At 39.0% G+C, this 19658-nt stretch overlaps 1 long non-coding RNA gene across 1 annotated transcript; it reads left to right on the top strand.

Moving 5' to 3' along the window:
* The first annotated feature begins 2183 nt into the window (after window positions 1–2183).
* Window positions 2184–13965, top strand: LOC145071038 (uncharacterized). The gene is made up of 5 exons (XR_013690197.1): window positions 2184–2458; window positions 2712–2885; window positions 2998–3056; window positions 3494–3555; window positions 13607–13965. It is a non-coding gene; the product is annotated as an uncharacterized LOC145071038 (long non-coding RNA).
* The last annotated feature ends 5693 nt before the right edge of the window (window positions 13966–19658 follow it).

Here is a 19658-nt window from a genome sequence, read left to right as displayed (position 1 = left end):
TGATGAATGTGTTATCCATTGTTGTCAATTTTTATTACCATTTTATGCATATTACTTTCCCATTTGTGTTATGGTGAACATGTGTACCATTATTGGCACATTTGAAAACCATTTATGCATCTTGCTTCCCATTTGTGTTATGGTGAACATGTTTACAATTATTGGCACATTTGATAACCATTTAAGCATCTTACTTCCCATTTGTGTTATGGTGAACATGTTTACCATTATTGGCACATTTGATAACCATTTAAGCATCTTACTTCCCATTTGTGTTATGGTGAACATGTTTACCATTATTGGTACATTTGATAACCATTTATGCATCTTACTTCCCATTTGTGTTATGGTGAACATGTTTACTATTATTGGCACATTTGATAACCATTTACGCATCTTACTTCCCATTTGTGTTATGGTGAACATATTTACCATTATTGGCACATTTGATTACCATTTTATGCATCTTACTTTGAATTTGTGTTCTGCTGAATGTGTAGTTACCATTGTCACAAAAGCATTCATAAAATAGATCATAGCCATACAAACATTAATACTATTGCACCATTCAAACTTTTACAGATTTAGTACATCTACCAATGTAATAAACTACACTACAAACTTGTTATCATTTCATCTAACTTACATCTTAATAACCACTACAACAAGACATACCAAAATACTCACTAGCAGCCCTACAATCAGTTTGAGCAACATCACAGATTCGATATCTTTATGTTGAAGGTTCAATTGCTTCTTAAAAGCCCTAAATTCGTCTTCTTCTTCATCAACCCATTTGAAATGACCACAACCACCATCTTCATCCTACAAAAAGAAGAATAAAATTACATAAAGAAGGGACGATAGTAGAGAGAGCATAATTAGGGCAAACATCACAACAATTACCTGGTAATTAGGGCAGCCACGAAACTTTCGTCCTGGGTTTTCTGGAGTGCGTGAAACATAAATAGGGCAAATATCACCACAGCTACATCGTATTATCTCCCGATTTTTCCTTCTTGATGTGCCACTCCAGCTTGAATTTGATTTCGACGTTGTCATTTGGTGTACAAATCTGATTTTGTTTTCGTGATGTTCTTCTTCAAAAACCCAGCTTCGTCGTTTGGTAAATGGGGTTAAGAAACGGGGGGAAAAGTTGAGGGGTAAGTAGAGGGGTAACCGGTAAACCCTCTTGCAACCGGGTATTTGGCATAAACGCAAAAAGTGAGACAAGTATGCGGCATTAATGACACAAAAACCCGTCGGAGGGTAAAACCGACTTTTTTTTTACAAAATTAAGGCTTTTTATGACATTATCCCTATATTAATATATGTATATTAAAAAGTGGCTAAAGGATTGATATAAATAGTCCCTCAATTATTAATATATATTAAAGAAGGTCAGGAATAGTAAAGCTGACAGTTGTTTGGCAATAATGGCCCTTGGATGTGCTTTTTTCGTTTTGTTTTTGTACATGGGTATTTTTATGGAGATATTTACATTCTTCTGTACACGTGTTTCATCATCGTTTGTTTTATCCGCTTCCGGATCCTTCCCACCACTCTCTTATCCAATCTCTTCCGATTCCAGTTCTATCCCCTATCCCGTTTTATCCACCGTTTTCCCTCAATCGATTATATATGACGACGGGTAGTGGCTGACCAGCGGCGGCGAAGATAGTATGGAACGAGAGACAGAAAATGTTTGAAACAGAGGAAATTTGGTTCCTCACAGGAAAGCGGGAGGCAGACATCAGAGGTTGATTATACCCTATTTGTTTTATCGATGAAGGAATCCTGAAAACAACCACACACCTTCACTAAGAATGTCGACTTCTCTCACTTTGACGAAATAGCCAATTGAGCACCGCCATCACCACCGTCTGCTTCGGTTCGTTACGTTTTCCTCTTCCATGTTTCTATTCAGCCACCACTTTCCCCAACCCACCTCTCCTGCTATGCACTCTGATTTCTTTCCAGAAACCTCATCGCATCGGCGGCAAAATCGACCCGTCGTACGCCACCAGGGCAACAGTGATTGCATGAGTGATGGTCGCTGATGTTGGTGGTGTAGTCGATGAAGTATTCTATAACGTAGCCAGCGCCATCTTGCAACATGTTTGTTTTTCGTTCTCTAAACTTCACTTTGAATCTCGATTTGTATGATTTGTAGACCTAAATTTAATCCCTAAATTTTGTAGATGCTGCTCCCACAAACCGAAGAGCATAGGCGCCATTGCATCCCGAATTAGACGATCCTCTATTTCTCAGCGGGGTACAAGCCGATGTTGGCTAATTCCTAATCGATGTTCCTACCCCTCTCTCACTTCAGCATCGCCCCTTCTCTACCGCCTCCTTCATCGTTACAAATGCTTCAAGTCTCCACCGCTGTACAAATGTTTTAAAATTGATCGACACCAATTTCGTTCTTGCTCTGGAAAGCCTTCGGCACTATTAGGTACTTCTTTCTATCTCATCTGTCTCTTTATCGATTCGTGTATCTCTTTTTTAACCTCGACTGTATGCACATTTTGACACAGGTAGGAGGATCTCCATTAAACACCGGCCCGCCACTATGTCTCCACCGCTCCATCTCTTACCTTCTTCATTCATCTCTCTCTCTCTCTCTCTCTCTCTCTCTCTCTATATATATATATATATATATATATATATTTCTAACTATACATTCGGCTTTCTCTCTTCTCTCTAAGATGCTTTGCTCACTGAAACTGGAAATGGACTATTGTTCAACAACCTGGATGTGAAGTTTGGAGCTTATAATTGTGATAAGTTTCGACTCCTTGCTATAATCAATTTACCGTTTGCTGGAACTTAAGATTTTAATGATTTTCTTTCATAATAGATGCTTCAATTGGTTTTCTCAGGTAAACCTTAACCTTTTAATTTCTTACAGTACGTTTTGTTTTTTCCACAGTACGCTTTCTTTTGGTTTCAATTGGTTTTCTAAGTGTGTTGCCTCCCTTGGTCTAAATGTAGAGGAAACACGGAGAGAAGAGGAATAAAAAGAGGAAGAGAAAGATAAAATTCGACTTCAGGTAGCTACCATTGCTTCATTAATGTTAACTGATATTGAGAGCATCGCTAGCATCATCACATCACTGGAAGAAAGAGTGTCATCTCTGTATCAACGAATAAAATAGAATTCGTGTGGAATTGAAATTGACTGAGATTCCTTCTTTTTACCGTGTTTAGTTGGCACTCAAAACCTTTTTCACTTTTGCTCCTTACTTTAAGGTTCCATGGAAAAGTTATAATTTTGTATTGAGTAAAGTAAAACTAAGAAAGCTCATAACCCCATTTAAAACAGCTTTCATTAATATGTTTATTATGTAGGATCTTCAGTACTAATTTCTGTCGAGCAATAGGAAACATTGACAATTTGACATGGCTTAACTTGGAAGCCCGTGAAACAACATGACAGACTTAACTTAATTAATATCCTTCTCACTTGTGCCTATTTTGTTTTCAACAGAACCGGAGTGCATGTGTAAAGCAATGGTCTTCCATCATTTCATTAGAGATATCGTGACACCAGTAAGTAGTCTCACGACTTTTAATTTTTCTTGAACTTATGATTTTATACCAAGCAGGTCTTGTATAGGTAATTGTGTTTCTATGGATAAAGTGTCTTATACATAAAGGTTGTTTTGCTTTTCTATAGACTGAATGACCATTTGAAAATGTCAAAAATACTATAAAAACTTCTTATCTTAACATTGTAGTAATTAGATTAATAATTATGAATCTGAATTGTTACCCTGCCCCTTGAAATTGTCAAAAGGCACCATAATTAGTTACTAATGGCTTATGCTATTGGTTTACATTACATCAATAAATCTGTTTAGGCTGATTAGAACTCGACTTGGAAGTACCTTCCGATAAGTTCACTTAATTTATTTGCAGAAAATTATGCAATCCCACAGAAATAAAAAAAACTATGTTATAAGGTAATTACTTAGTTTTTTTTCATTAATTGCCATTTTGACCTTGCTTACATTTTGCAATTGTGTGTCTCCACTGTGTGTTGCATAACAGACTTTATAATTATACATGTTTTATTTGATGAAAATGAAACAACTAATAACATGGGAACTGGCAAATATGTGTAACGCCTGTGTTTTCGGGCTTGCCATTTTTAGCAATGTAATAGTCTAGGTTAACCTTTGTAACCCATTTTGAAATAATAAGAATGTATTATTTGAGTATTATGTGTTTTGTGCTTAATTGCTTAATTATGTGGTCTGATTAATTAAGAATAAAAATAAGCGTCAAAATTTAAGTGTAAAATAAACTTAATATCTTTGGTTAATGTTGTAGTAGTTGAAACGAGGTTTTCGAATATATATAGAACGCCCAAATCTGACTTCGTATGAGGAAGTTATGATTTATCGAAGTTTCGACTTAGCGGTGTGCAGCCTGAAGTACTCGAATTGAGATCGATCGGTTTTTAGCCGAAGCAATCTAAATGAGAATCAAAGATCTCATTGTTAGTATCGAAGCGATAAAAAGTTAGGCGAGAACGGACGTCAAACGAAGAAGTTATGAATTTATAACGAAGTTTTTCTGTCGCGGCCTATTAAAAATAAATAATAATAATAAAGTCCAAATTAGCCGACGGAGTCTAAACGAAAGTTGTAGAGCGTAGTCTCACCTTTCCGTGGATATAAAGAACGTCGAAAACGGAGTTCGTATGAAGAAGATATGAATTTCCGAAGTTTATTAATTAATTTGTATTTATTTTTAAATCAAAATTCGGAAGCCTTATCCGAAGGCGAGTCATCGATCTGATCCGAGGTACGCGCCGCGTACTGGAGTACGCCCCGCGTACTCCGAAGGTGTCGACATCGCAGCAAGTGGCTTCGGATACGTAAGCGATGACGTTTCTCGGACCAGTACGCCCCGCGTACGTGCGAGGCTCAGCCCCTATAAAAGGCTTGCGAGGGCAGCCGAGAGTTTTGTTCATTTCTTCTCTTCTCTCTCCTGTTTTGCATCGTTTTGCGTGCCAGAAATACCCCGAAGCCCCGGTATCATACTCTAGCCCCGAGGCAAGTCCCGAGATCCCGAAGATCCCAAGAAGTGCGGTTCCCGAGCCGAAGCTCTGCCCGCGAGAAGTTCGATTTTTGTGGAGATCTTCCAAATCTGCTGAGGATTACTACTTCTGCAAGTCGTAGTGCTTTCCGATCATCTTCTGATCAAGTGAGTGTATACTACCTTTCATAAACACGATAATAATACAAGTGCGGTTTGAGTGTATTAAGTAAATTGTGGTTTATATGTGTGAGGGTGCAGTTACTTTCTTCTAACGAGTAACTATTAAGTATTTTATACGATATGCTTGTTATGTGTATATTTTGTGATTGTATGCGTGAATGGATATTCACTTTATTCTATCTCATAGATCTGAAATTGTTTTCTATGGAATACATGTTATGTGGTATGCCTCATCTGTTATGTGGAATATATATTGAATGAAAATGATATACAGGTTTTAAACTATGTATGAAAAAATATATATTTTTTTATCTACTATTATGTTGGGTAGAACATGGGTAGATAGTTGGTGTGTAATAAACAGATGAGAGGCCTCGATGTTGTTGTTGTTGTTGATCTAGTTATTCAATGGAGTATGGATAACGACCACGGACTCTTTCTAGACAGTCCAGTGGAACGCTAGCAGGTTCATAACCTGTAGGTGTTGTGAACGATGTGTTCACCGGTGTACTCTATCCCCCTCATGGTTGCCTTTAGGATATCTATTGTTGAGGAAACCCCTTCGCAGTGATGTCCGTCTCGATGAAAATCCTAGATTAGGTCCCTTGAGATAGTTGTTGTTTTAGGGACGTAAAGTGAGGATAACGGGAATGGGTAATCGGGATAGTGATTGGTTGGTGAAATTAAATATAACTTATTTATTGTGGGTTGAAAACCCTATATGCTCACCAGGCTCCCAAGCCTGACCCACTCAGTTTTATTTGTATTACAGGAAGTGGCACAAGGGCGTAAGATGGATGGATCATCTTGTTGTTTTGTTTACAAGTCTGTATATGTATATATTTGTTGAATGACTTGTAAGGTTTATCGTTTATGCTTTATGGTCTGTATCGGAACATGACATCCCGAGTTTTGATTATATAATGATAATGCATCTCTTGATGAAATGCTTTGATAAATATTATTTTATCATGTTTTGTTTGGGAACAAATTCCGCAACTCTTTCAAATCAAAAGGATTTACTCTGAAATTATTTAAAAGCATAAATGAAAATCGGTCTTTTCTGGCCGAGATTTTGGGGATGTCACAGTTGGTATCAGAGCATTAGTTTAAGCGAACTAGGAATTTGTAGGATTTCTAGACTTAAACTTAAGATGCTAAGTGGAGATTGGGAGATGTGTGTCTGATAAATTTTAGACACGAGCACTAGTTTATTTTAGGAAAGTTGCCTAAAATGCTTTTATGTGCTAAATGTTATATGTTGCCATATATGATATTGTTTGTTCGGATCTACGGTTTGTTGCCAACCGGATCTGAAGGTTTATGTGTTTAGGATTCTAAGCGTATGTATACGATATTAGAACTAGCATGTAATCGTTTGGAGTAATAAGGTGAAATTATTCGGTGTGTAGATCAAAATGGTGAGAACAAGGAGTGGCGTTGGAAACGCGGATGAAAACAGGAATCAACCGCCAGTGATTGAGCAGATACCTGTTGTAGCAGCAGCACCAGAACCAATAACAATGGCTGCGGTGCAAGCCATGATCCGGGCTATGCTAGCCGAACAAAGGGAGGAGATGCGACAAATGTTGCATAATAATAGGGATGAACCTATCATACCTATTGAGGAACCTGAATTGATTCCCGAGCAATCGGAGGAAGGGAACAATAGTCGCATCATGAGTCAAGTTGGGACTCAAGGGGAACGAAGGAACGATCCAGAAAGGAGAAACAACAAGGATGGGCGAATGTACAAGAACTTCTTGGGCGCCAAACCGCCAAGTCTTTCTGGGAGCCCAAAGCCTGTTGAAATAATGGATTGGATCTCCGAGATGGAGATGGTATTTGAAAGTTGCGACTGTAGCAACAAACAGAAGACCGTCTTTGCGGTTAGACAACTGAAGACTGGAGTCTTGAGTTGGTGGAAGTTGTTGGCAGATACTATGCCACGAGGAGAAGCCCTGAAAATGTCATGGGAGGAGTTCTTGGAACAACTAAGGGTGCAGTATTGTTCAGAGATAGATCTGATTGATCTGAACAATGAGTTCCAAAACTTGAAGAAGGGGAAGATGAGCATAGATGACTATGCTATTGCATTTACTGAGAAGATGAAGTTGTTTCCGTACCTAGTGCCAACGGAACTCTCCAAGATTGAGAGGTTTGCTAATGGACTGCCTGCCGACTTTGGTCCGACAGTCAAAATGGCAACTACTCTGAAAACGGCTGTTCGTGCAACTAAGAATGTGGAGGCCCAACAGAAGGAAAAGGGTCTGGAAAGAATAGATGTTGGTGAAAAGAGGAAGTTCGATGGAACTTCAGGGTCCAACAAGAAAAACAAGTTCTCGAAGTCTGGTTCGAGGGGAAGTGGAGGTGAAGCGAAATGGTGCGACAAATGTAAGAAGAAGCATCATGGAAAATGTGAGGTGCCGAACACATGCTACAAGTGTGGAAAGCCAGGGCACTATGCCAATGAGTGTACCCTCACAAAGAAAGTTTGCTATGGTTGTGATGAGGAGGGTCATATGTTGATGGACTGCTCGAAGAAGAAGGAGGCAGCTAGACCCAACATTCCGCCAAAGCCAAAGGCGAGAGCATTCCAGATGACACTGGAAGCTACTAAAGATGAAGCTGATGTCGCTTCAGGTACCTTTCTCGTTAACGAATTGCCTGCCCAAATTTTATTTGATTCTGGAGCCAACTACTCCTTTATATCGCATGAATTTGGTAGAAAGCTAGCTTTGCCTGTTGTTAGACTAGATAATGCCTTATTAGTCGAAGTTGCTAGTGGCAAGTTTGTACCTGTTAGCTATCGCATGAAAAACATCTTAATTGATCTGAATGGGAATAAGTTCCACGAGGAATTATTGCCTATCGAACTTAATGGTTTCGACATCGTATTGGGAATGGAATGGCTTAGCGCCAACGACGCCGAAATTTTATGCAGGAAGAAAATAGTCAAAGTAAACCCGCCTGGGAAAGATTCGTTTATGGTGTATGGAGATAAACGCAGAGTGAATTCTGGAATCATTTCATTGATGAAAGCCAGAAAATGTTTGACCAAGGGATGTACATCATATTTAGCATTCGTGATTGATGCTAAGAAGGAAAAGAAGGTGATGCAGAATATTCCAGTGGTGTGTGATTATCCGGAAGTATTTCCCGAAGATCTTCCTGGATTACCACCAGATCGACAAGTGGAATTCCGTAATTGACTTGTTGCCAGGAACAACGCCAATTGCAAAAGCACCTTATCGATTAGCACCAACGTAGATGAAGGAGCTAATGATGCAACTTCAGGAGTTATTGGACAAAGGTTTCATTAGACCTAGTTCCTCACCCTGGGGAGCTCCGGTGTTATTCGTAAAGAAGAAAGATGGAAGTATAAGAATGTGCATTGATTACTGAGAGCTGAACAAGGCAACAATAAAGAATAGATATCCGTTGCCGAGGATTGATGACCTGTTTGATCAATTGCAAGGTTCGAGCTATTTCTCGAAGATCGATCTAAGGTCAGGATATCATCAGCTAAATGTAAGAGAGCAAGATATCGAGAAGACTGCATTCAGAACTAGATATGGACACTACGAGTTCATGGTTATGTCGTTTGGACTAACCAATGCTCCGGCAGCGTTCATGGATTTGATGAATAGGGTTTGTAATCCTTTCCTTGATAAATCCGTGATAGTGTTCATAGACGACATTCTGATTTACTCGAAAATCCAGGAGGAGCATGGCAGACACTTGCGGGAAGTGTTAGAAGTTTTGAAAAAGGAGAAGCTTTATGCAAAGTTCTCCAAATGTGATTTTTGGATTCATGAAGTCCAATTCTTGGGTCACGTAGTCAACCAAGAAGGGATAATGGTTGATCCAGCAAAGATTGAAGCTGTAACGAAGTGGGAACAACCGAAAAGTCCCACGGAGATTCGAAGCTTTTTAGGATTAGCCGGATATTACCGAAGGTTTATCCAAAGCTTTTCTTCGATTGCTACTCCGTTGACAGCTTTGACCCACAAAGGAGCTACTTATGCTTGGAGTGAGAAGCATAAAGAAGCATTCGAGAAGCTAAAGGAGAAGCTATGCGAGGCACCGATACTTTCTCTACCCGATGGAGTTGAAGACTTCGCTGTCTATAGCGATGCGTCTGGTGTTGGATTGGGTTGTGTTTTGACCCAAAGAGAAAAGGTGATAGCATATGCGTCTCGACGGATGAAAGAGCATGAAAAGAACTACCTGACTCATGATTTGGAGTTGGCAGCGGTAGTTTTTGCTCTGAAAATATGGAGGCATTACCTCTATGGCACGAAGTGCAAACTTTTCACTGATCATAAGAGTCTCCAATATCTCTTTAATCAGAAAGAATTGAATATGAGGCAACGACGCTGGCTAGAATTACTTAAGGACTACGACTGCGAGATACTTTACCACCCCGGTAAAGCTAATATTGTTGCTGATGGTCTCAGTCGGAAAGTCAATCTTGAAAGGAGAAGACCAAGAGCGTTGAGAATTGAAGTTGTCTCGACTATTTTGGAAAGTATAAAGAAAGCTCAAAGCGAAGCTTCTGAGAAGAATGACCGAAAGGAGGAACGTTTGGGCAAAACGTTGGTGTTCGGTGTAAACAGTCATGGACTGAAGGTGTTCCAAGATCGGATTTGGATACCTAAGACAGGAGGAGTCAGAGATCTTCTGATGGAAGAAGCTCACAAGACCATGTACTCGATTCATCCGGGTAGCACTAAAATGTATAGGGACCTGAAACCCTACTACTGGTGGCCGACGATGAAGCTTGATGTTGCAAAGTATGTGGCCGAGTGTGTGACTTGTGCGAGAGTCAAGACACAACATCAGAAACCGTACGAGAGTTTAGAACCTTTGCCTGTGCCTATGGGTAAGTGGGAAGACATTGCTATGGATTTTGTCACTAAACTGCCCAGAACAAAGAATGGTCACGACATGATTTGGGTGGTCGTTGATCGATTCACTAAGAGTGCGCATTTCATAGCAGCCAAGGAGAAATGGTCTATGGAAAAGCTTGCGAATTCTTACGTGAAGGAAATTGTGAAGCTTCACGGTGTTCCGTTAACGATTGTGTCGGATCGTGATAGCCGTTTCACCTCACGATTTTGGAAAAGTCTACAAGAGGAATTGGGTACCAAGTTGTGTTTAAGTACAGCTTACCATCCGCAGACTGATGGTTAGAGCGAACGAACGATACAAACACTTGAAGATATGCTGAGAGCATGTACTCTGGAATTCCTAGGTAATTGGGATGAACATTTACCGTTGGTAGAATTTTCCTATAATAATAGTTTCCACTCGAGCATTAAGATGACACCTTACCAAGCTTTGTATGGACAGAAGTGTCGTACGCCGTCTTGTTGGCTTGAGGCTGGGGAAAAGCAGTTTATGGGACCGGAGATGGTTCATCAAACTGCTGAAAAGTTGAAAATAATTAGGGAAAGAATGTTAGCAGCTTAGGATCGTCAAAAGAGCTATGCTGACAAAAAGCGAAGACCGATAACTTTTGAGGTTGGGGATTCGGTTTTGCTTAAAGTCTCGCCGTGGAAGGGATTTATAAGATTTGGTAAAAGGGGAAAGTTGAGTCCAAGGTTTATTGGACCGTTTAAAGTTCTTCAGAGGATTGGGAACCAAGCTTACAAGCTCGAACTACCAGAAGAACTGAATGGAATTCATAACACTTTTCATGTGTGTTATTTGAGGAAGTTCACGGGAGAAGTTCCCGACATAATTCCAATTTCTAAATTGAGAATTGATGAGAACAAAAGGTTGATTGAGGAACCAGAGGCAATTGTTGACCGAAAGACTAAGAAATTGCGACGCAAGATGGTTGGGTTAGTGCTTGTCTGATGGAAACACACGAATGGGCCGAATCTCACTTGAGAGACGGAGAGTGACATGATGGGTCGCTATCCGCATTTGTTTGTTGATGTGTGAATCCGGGGACGAAATCATTCTAAGGTGGAGAGAATTGTAACACCTGTGTTTCCGGGCTTGCCATTTTTAGCAATGTAATAGTCTAGGTTAACCTTTGTAACCCATTTTGAAATAATAAGAATGTATTATTTGAGTATTATGTGTTTTGTGCTTAATTGCTTAATTATGTGGTCTGATTAATTAAGAATAAAAATAAGCGTCAAAATTTAAGTGTAAAATAAACTTAATATCTTTGGTTAATGTTGTAGTAGTTGAAACGAGGTTTTCGAATATATATAGAACGCCCAAATCTGACTTCGTATGAGGAAGTTATGATTTATCGAAGTTTCGACTTAGCGGTGTGCAGCCTGAAATACTCGAATTGAGATCGAGCGGTTTTTAGCCGAAGCAATCTAAATGAGAATCGAAGATCTCATTGTTGGTATCGAAGCGATAAAAAGTTAGGCGAGAACGGACGTCAAACGAAGAAGTTATGAATTTATAACGAAGTTTTTCTGTCGCGGCCTATTAAAAATAAATAATAATAATAAAGTCCAAATTAGCCGACGGAGTCTAAACGAAAGTTGTAGAGCGTAGTCTCACCTTTCCGTGGATATAAAGAACGTCGAAAACGGAGTTCGTATGAAGAAGATATGAATTTCCGAAGTTTATTAATTAATTTGTATTTATTTTTAAATCAAAATTCGGAAGCCTTATCCGAAGGCGAGTCATCGATCTGATCCGAGGTACGCGCCGCGTACTGGAGTACGCCCCGCGTACTCCGAAGGTGTCGACATCGCAGCAAGTGGCTTCGGATACGTAAGCGATGACGTTTCTCGGACCAGTACGCCCCGCGTACTGGCGTACGCCCCGCGTACGTGCGAGGCTCAGCCCCTATAAAAGGCTTGCGAGGGCAGCCGAGAGTTTTGTTCATTTCTTCTCTTCTCTCTCCCGTTTTGCATCGTTTTGCGTGCCAGAAATACCCCGAAGCCCCGGTATCATACTCTAGCCCCGAGGCAAGTCCCGAGATCCCGAAGATCCCGAGAAGTGCGGTTCCCGAGTCGAAGCTCTGCCCGCGAGAAGTTCGATTTTTGTGGAGATCTTCCAGATCTGCTGAGGATTACTACTTCTGCAAGTCGTAGTGCTGTCCGATCATCTTCTGATCAAGTGAGTGTATACTACCTTTCATAAACACGATAATAATACAAGTGCGGTTTGAGTGTATTAAGTAAATTGTGGTTTATATGTGTGAGGGTGCAGTTACTTTCTTCTAACGAGTAACTATTAAGTATTTTATACGATATGCTTGTTATGTGTATATTTTGTGATTGTATGCGTGAATGGATATTCACTTTATTCTATCTCATAGATCTGAAATTGTTTTCTATGGAATACATGTTATGTGGTATGCCTCATCTGTTATGTGGAATATATATTGAATGAAAATGATATACAGGTTTTAAACTATGTATGAAAAAATATATATTTTTTTATCTACTATTATGTTGGGTAGAACATGGGTAGATAGTTGGTGTGTAATAAACAGATGAGAGGCCTCGATGTTGTTGTTGTTGTTGATCTAGTTATTCAATGGAGTATGGATAACGACCACGGACTCTTTCTAGACAGTCCAGTGGAACGCTAGCAGGTTCATAACCTGTAGGTGTTGTGAACGATGTGTTCACCGGTGTACTCTATCCCCCTCATGGTTGCCTTTAGGATATCTATTGTTGAGGAAACCCCTTCGCAGTGATGTCCGTCTCGATGAAAATCCTAGATTAGGTCCCTTGAGATAGTTGTTGTTTTAGGGACGTAAAGTGAGGATAACGGGAATGGGTAATCGGGATAGTGATTGGTTGGTGAAATTAAATATAACTTATTTATTGTGGGTTGAAAACCCTATATGCTCACCAGGCTCCCAAGCCTGACCCACTCAGTTTTATTTGTATTACAGGAAGTGGCACAAGGGCGTAAGATGGATGGATCATCTTGTTGTTTTGTTTACAAGTCTGTATATGTATATATTTGTTGAATGACTTGTAAGGTTTATCGTTTATGCTTTATGGTCTGTATCGGAACATGACATCCCGAGTTTTGATTATATAATGATAATGCATCTCTTGATGAAATGCTTTGATAAATATTATTTTATCATGTTTTGTTTGGGAACAAATTCCACAACTCTTTCAAATCAAAAGGATTTACTCTGAAATTATTTAAAAGCATAAATGAAAATCGGTTTTTTCTGGCCGAGATTTTGGGGATGTCACAATATGGCTCTAAAAAGATAATTTTCCTTGACATGTCTCTCCTTCTTTGTGGACAAATACGGGTATTAATATATTATTATTATTGGACCACAAGAATCAAGATAAACACTTGGTACAAAACAACCTTCAGAGTAAGGAATTATATATTAAGATAACCATTTTACTTTTTTCAGCAACATATATTTTAAAAGTCGAAAATGCCCTTCCAGTATGTGAATACCATCCGTAATAAGGCTCCAAACATTGTGGGTGCTTGGAATCAGAAAAGATGATGTCATTGTGGATGCATAAAGATTGGGATTGAAGTTCTGTGGATTTTCAAGTTATGTGGTCTGGGTAGCTGTCGCTTTTGGAACTGATGTTGTTGCTGTAACCAATAAAGGAAGGCAATCTATAACATGATGCTTCATTTCTTTTATCCTTACATTAATATCTTTGTATGATCCAATACGTATTATCGTGAGGTTTTTACATGAGAGTTACTAAATTACATGTTGTCTATTTGTCTCACAAACGATACGTTTCATCCCGCGCAACGCGCGGGAAACCCCTCTAGTTTTGAATTAATTTTCTTTCACATCTCATTCTATGAGTTTTTTTCTATTTTATTACATTCCATATAATATTTTAATTAATAATTGCAATAAATATAATAAATAAATATCAATTTCATTAATGAACTTACCTTCTATTTTAGAAAATTTTAAATTAAAGTTCATTTGTTTCTTTTGTATATTTATTTTAATTATTTGTTTAAATTTAAAAGATAAAAAATATTTCAATTTTAATAATTAATTATTTTTCTTATTTTCTTATAAATTCATACTTCTCAATTATTTAAACCTTCATATATATTTTTTTTAAATTAACCTATGTAATACATGGGTCTCACAACTAGTTGTTAACATAAGCTTATACAAGGTATTTTTTTTAATTCAATAAAGTAAAGGAAAGTAAAATATTGAGAGAAAGAAAAGGATATGAAAGAATTTATTCCATGTTCTCTAATTTGAATGAAATAAAAGGAAAATTTTAAGTTTTTGTGTTCCCGAGGTAGGAGGAAAAAGAAAATAAACTTAAAGATTTTCTTTTCCCTCACTTTCTTCCCAAATTTGCCTAATTTCGAAGGAAAATATGGCTCCAAAATCATTTCTTTTCCCTCACTTTCATTCCATTAATGAAACTTAGGAACACGATTTTCCTTCGACATCCCTCACTTTCCCTCCATATCAATCCGTATCTCTCCTTAAGTAGAACCCAGGAACAAGGCGTTAGAGACATATTATAAATATGAGATCCAATATGTCAATTATTTTTATTTTAAATGATTCATAACCAATGATCTTTAATTTTTTTTTAAAAGCAAAAGAGTCATCTTTTTCTACGAAACAATCAATGTTCTACTATTGGCACAAATAGTGGTTGGAGACCTATGATTGTCATGTTGGGATTGGCATGTTGTCTTGCATCTTAAAACCATCCAACTATATGATTGAATATTTTTCTCATGAAATCAGTTAAACAAAATAGATAATGAATACAACTTTAACTTGTATATACAAAAACCGTTACATATGATATGATTTCATAGCTACATGTTGATGCCATAAACCAAAAGAGCTTTGGCTGCTCCTCTGCAATACGATCTGGCGATTGATTTGAATGATTCTTGGCTATCCTGACGCATATTAAATTAATTCATGAATCATATAATGATCATCAAGAAAGTACGCAGAAAAAAGTAAAAATCTACATATTACATGGCATGATCGATTGAAGAATTAGGAAACTAGAAGTCATTTAAATAGTAGCAACAAGGATCAAGCAAATGATACAAGTTAAAAAACACAAACAATATCCAAATATGAAGCTTAATGGGCCTACCATCAATGGCGACCATACGACCACTAAATTCGACTCTAATAGTCAAGTCATGAACTGGTTAAAACCTCATGTCGGTGAATTGCAACAACAAACATGATTTACCTACACCTGGGAGTGAATACACACTAAAATTCATTAAACTGGGTTGAATTAGTAATCAAAAACACATTAGGAAATTTGGCAGAAACGGTGATATGTATGAACTGTTGGAATAAACAATCAATCGCTCCAATGAGTTGACGCACCTTACCAATTCCAAAAAAATCAAGGATTACGAAAAGATCATCGATGGGATCGGAGAATCCAAATTTCTTTGTATAGGAAGCTGGATCTTATAGTTCATAGCCTCAACAATTAAGAGAAATAGCTTTATATCCGGAAGTGGAGATGGTGTTGCTGATGATTCAAACTTTCATCGTGAATTTTTTTATAGTGTAAAGCCGATTGTTGATCGCAACAACATCCAAACTAACACTAAAGCTGGTTTGTTCGTTCGATTGGAACAGAATACGTGATTTTAGGACAGGGGAATCGATCATTTGAGATGTCTTCGATTGTGAATTCCAATTCAATTGGTGATTGTTGGCTGACGGCGACAATGGATATGTCTCCGATTAGAGCTTGGTGAGGAGTAAACGGTGGTGGTTGTCAGCTGCGATGGGGGTGGTTTTATGAGAATATGACGATGTTGGTTGCATAGTATACTAGCAATGGAGAAGGATTGTGAAGAATGTTTTTACCTCTATTATCATTGATGCAAAAATTCCCAATTAAAACTTTTCTTTTATGCTTATTAAAATTATATTATCATTGATGCGGAAATTCCCAATACATTTGAAATATTTTGAGTACAAGTGATTGTCTCAATAAAATTCTAAGGATGTCATAATCGATACAGAAACATTGGTTACAAAGTACAGACCATGGTAGAACTAAGTGTAGCAAATACATCATAATGAAACCATTATCCAAAAAAATTTCGTTTTTCAATTAATAAAATTATTATCCAAAACCTCATCATGAAACGATGGTGGAATAAAGTGTAGCAAATACATCATAAAACATCAGAGTAATCACAAAATGCGGAATGAGGTGGTGTGTGCACTGCAATCATCCCAAGTATTCCCCTTCGAACCAGAAGTACCTGAAGCATAGACTGAAAACCGTAAGCACAAAGTTTAGTGAGTTCCTCAAAACACCACTTACCATACATAATAAACACATAAAGGGCCCTGCTTGGTATACATATCTGTTAGTCATCGGGACTCGCCCGATATACATATAACAAATAAACAGATAAACACATAACACATGCAATAACCACAAAGATAAATAGCATACAAAATGGTCATCGGTCCCCACCCGGTAAGCATACAAGCATATAACACATGCAAGAGTCACGCAAACATCTAACATCCTAACATAACAAACCATGAGCCGATCTTAGTGCCTTCAACCTGCTAAACACAGTGATGAAACTTACCTCTAGCATACAAGCACATAACACATGCAAGAGTCACGCAAACATCTAGCATCCTAACTTAACAAACCATGAGTTGGCATTGGTTCCTTCGACCCACTAAACACAGTGAGGAAACTCACCTCTAGCTGCTGAAACACTCAAATAAAAATCGTCAGCTGGTCCGGAAGATCCCTGTGCTATCATCATCGAAATAATGTCCAATTAATAATTGGATCCCGACCCAAGACCAAGAGTCTAAGCTGCCTAGCCTATAACCAGGGTAAAATACCATTTTATCCTTGTTCTTACATAGCCTAAAACCAAGGCCCAATCCAATATTTAAAAGACCCAATTCCTATTTGGCAACCTAAAGCCCAATATGGACCAATCTTCCAAATTGGGCCCAAAACCCATTATGTGCCTAAATCAAAGGAAGCCCAAAAGTACAAGCAAGTCCAAAATCAGTAGTCTAATGGCCATACAAAGGCCCAAATCTTAATGGTTTAAAGCATGGCCCAAAAATACAAATCTGCATTCCGCAATCTCTTCGGCCCAGACTAACGTACGCTTGGCGTACCAAGCTCGTACGAGTTGCGTACGCAATCAATGCAAACACGGACTCACAACCGGTATGCTTAGCGTACCCAGGAGTACGCCCCACATACCGGTCTGATCCCAAATCTTTGGCCAAATGACTTAATCACTTCAGAACTTACTATCTAATCCACAAGATATCTTCATATTAAGGTCCTAACCCATAAAGTCGAAGGCTTTAAGCCTTTGCATGGCTAAAAATACTCCAAAGTCCAAATCTAGCATCTTAGCTCCATAAAATTAGACATCAGCTTTGTTGCATGGATATACAAAACCCATAAAGGTGACATTTTTATGCATCAGAGACCTCTAAAACGTCCAGATCTAGAGGCTAAACTCTTGGAATGACCTTTACTCACAAGGACCAACCAAAAGGGACCAAAATAAGTCATAAATCAACCCAAACTGGATCCACACAAGGATTTATCAAGCTAAAAACCTTATACCTTCAATGGCTTGCAAAAAAGTGCTAATTCTGGATCTTTAAGCTTCACTCCAAGTAATGAGTCTTCAATATCGTTCTATCACTTCAAAATGTATAAGAATACACCAATATTCTTCATAAGAGCTCAAGAGCACAAAAATGGTGGCTAAGGGTCGAAATTAGGGTTTAGGAGATATGACGGCTGGTAAGAGGCTAAGCTCATGGGAAATAATAAGATTATATAGGGGTAAAACCCTAAAAATTAGGGTTTTAAGTTGGCCAAAGTACACCTCGTGTTCTCCCACGTACGTGGGTGCATCCGCGATCCGGAGGAGAGCCGATATGCTCAACGTACCCATAGGGTACGCCCCACATACTAAGCTAGGGACTAAAGTGCAAAGTTATTACAATAAAAGAGTTAAAGGAAACATACGAATTCATTTCGAATGTTTCAATTCTCCCCCAATTGAAATACTTCATCCTCGAAGTCCGCTGCCTCAAATAACTCTGGGCAGTGCTCCCTCATCTCGTCCTCCGGCTCCCACGTCCATTCTGAACCCTTGCGATGCTACCAATGGAATTTCACCAACCTTGTTCCTCAAGGTTTTTGTCTTCCGGTCATGAATTTCCACCGGTCTCTTAATATAATTCATGCGATCATCCACCTGAATATCCCCCAGTGGAACCACCGCAAAATCATATACTAAGCACTTCTGCAATTGATAGACATGGAACGTGCTATGGATCTGACTAAGCTCCCCAGGAGGATCCATGCGATCAGCAACCCGGCCCACCCGGGCCAAAACCCTAAAAGAACCAATATAATTGGGGCCCAATTTTGCCCTCTTCCTGAATCGGATGGCACCTTTCCAAGGTGACACTTTCAGGAGAACCATGTCCCAAACCTGGAAATCTAGATCTACTTGGCACTTGTCAGCATAACTCTTCTGCCGACTCTGAGTTGTCTGGAGTTTACTCCGAACCTGCCGAATCAACTCTGTAGTCTTGAGTACCACCTCGGTACTCCCCATGAATCGCTGAACGACCTCACCCCAACAAATCGAGGTCCTACATTTCCTCCCATAGACCATATCAAAAGGAGGTCGATCGATGCTGACATGATAGCTGTTGTTATACGAAAATTACGCTAATGGAAGATACATATCCCAACTCCCACCGAAATCCAAAACACATGCCCCAAAGCATATCCCCCAATGTATGAATAGTCCGCTCGCTCTGACCGTTAGTCCGCGGATGGAAAGCTGTACTGAAATGGAGACAAGTACCCAACTCTTCGTGGAATCTCTTCCAAAATCTGGAAGTGAAACGGATGACCTTGTTTGAAACTACCAAAAATGGCACCCCATGCTGTGCTACGACCTTCCTGATGTACACCTCAACTAACTTCTCCGCATAGATACTATCATGAATCAGAATGAAATGCACGTTCTTGGTTAATCGATCCACGATGACCCAAATCGAATATACTCTGTGTGCAGTATGAGGCAACTTCATAATGAAATCCATAGTAATCTCTTCTCATTTCAAAATGGAATATCCAATGGCTGCATCTTTCCATGAGGTCGCTGATGCCCGACCTTGAATTTCCTGCAAGTCAAGCATCTCTCCACATACCAAGCTACATCCTGCTTCCTGCATGACCACTAATACTCAGGACGAAGATCTTTATACGTCTTTATTGCCCCATGATGAATGGAGAACCTCAATTTGTGTGTCTCCTACATTAGAACCTGGCGCGCACCACCCCAATATGAAACCCATACTCTCTGATGAAGAGTTAATAACCCTTGACTATCATAATCAAAGGAAACCACCTGACCCACTATGTGTTCACTCTTCC

The sequence above is a fragment of the Lactuca serriola genome, chromosome 8, assembly GCF_051521515.1.
Source record: "Lactuca serriola cultivar US96UC23 chromosome 8, Lser_US96UC23_V15, whole genome shotgun sequence".
NCBI classification, from domain to species: Eukaryota; Viridiplantae; Streptophyta; class Magnoliopsida; order Asterales; family Asteraceae; genus Lactuca; species Lactuca serriola.
The sequence above is the reverse complement of the archived record's forward strand: the minus strand, read 5'-3'. Positions and strand labels throughout refer to the sequence as shown.